Below are 1117 nucleotides of genomic sequence, written 5' to 3'. Positions count from 1 at the left end.
TAGCGGTGAAGAAAACATGAAGACTCATCATAAAATCAGTTGGTGTATTTTGAGGGGAATATCTCAGGTGACATAAGTGGAAATGCAAATTTAAATTAAGACAGGTTAAGTGTAAACTACAGACGTGTTTGGGAGCTTTTCATTCATTCAACTGCAATTTACTGAGAGCCCGCTATCCCAACTAAGGAAACTGTGGACAGTAAATATTGCCTAATACATCTGAGGGGACGAAGATCCAGATCAATAGAAAATGAGGTCAGGCATAATTGTTCAGTACACTATGGCTTCCGAGTGTGAGGTTCTTCCGATGGGCTAAAAAGGAGCCTACGCGTGCCTATTGGAAAGAATCTTAGAGAACTAGCGACCCCGGGCGAAGAAAACTGAAGCCCCAAAATTACCCGCCTGCGGAAAGAAAGTAGGAAATTCCTGTAGAATCTCGCTGGGCCCCGCATTTCGTCGCCCTCTTAGCGCAGTGGGCAGCGCGTCAGTCTCATAATCTGAAGGTCCTGAGTTCGAGCCTCAGAGAGGGCAGCTTTTGCAAGGAACGCTTACTTTCCTGGTACCTGTTGTAGCTGTAATTCCCACTCCCTTTACAGCTGGGGTATAATTGCTTCTTTTCTAAAATATCAAGCAAGTGGAATTGCGTCGGGCCCAGAGCTTTCCCACAGTAGCTGTCTATGGGTGCTCGTTTGACACGCGCTCGCGGCTCCGCGCAGTGGCTGTTTCTGGATGAGTCTGGAGACTCCGCCTGCAGTCCTGTGCTGGCTCTACCTTGGCAGGGGTGGAGCTCAGGAATGTTGAGTGGCCCCGAAAAAACCAGGTGGAACATAAGACTTCTAGTCCGGAAAAAACTCCCGCAAGCCTCAAATAGCCAATAGCGGGGTGGGGGCTGGGGATAGCGGAATTTGTAACCAGCTCACTTGGGAGGCAGCGGCCTGCAGGGTCCGCGTCCGCATTCTCCGGCTTTGCTCCTTTCTTCCCTCTGGGTGGGCAACCGTCGCTTCCCAGTTGATCACCTAAGAGCTGTACGCTTGGGTGCAGATGTCGAATACATTGATCTTCTTATTTTTATGTTTTTATTTTTATGGTACACAGACGACAGGGAATCACTGATCTG

At 49.0% G+C, this 1117-nt stretch overlaps 1 non-coding gene across 1 annotated transcript; it reads left to right on the top strand.

Annotated features, from left to right (window-relative positions):
- Positions 1-458: 458 nt before the first annotated feature.
- On the top strand, positions 459-531 carry TRNAM-CAU (transfer RNA methionine (anticodon CAU)). Its single transcript has one exon. It is a non-coding gene; the product is annotated as a tRNA-Met (tRNA).
- Positions 532-1117: the final 586 nt, after the last annotated feature.

The sequence above is a fragment of the Macaca thibetana genome, chromosome 4 (assembly GCF_024542745.1).
Source record: "Macaca thibetana thibetana isolate TM-01 chromosome 4, ASM2454274v1, whole genome shotgun sequence".
NCBI classification, from domain to species: Eukaryota; Metazoa; Chordata; class Mammalia; order Primates; family Cercopithecidae; genus Macaca; species Macaca thibetana.
The sequence above is the reverse complement of the archived record's forward strand: the minus strand, read 5'-3'. Positions and strand labels throughout refer to the sequence as shown.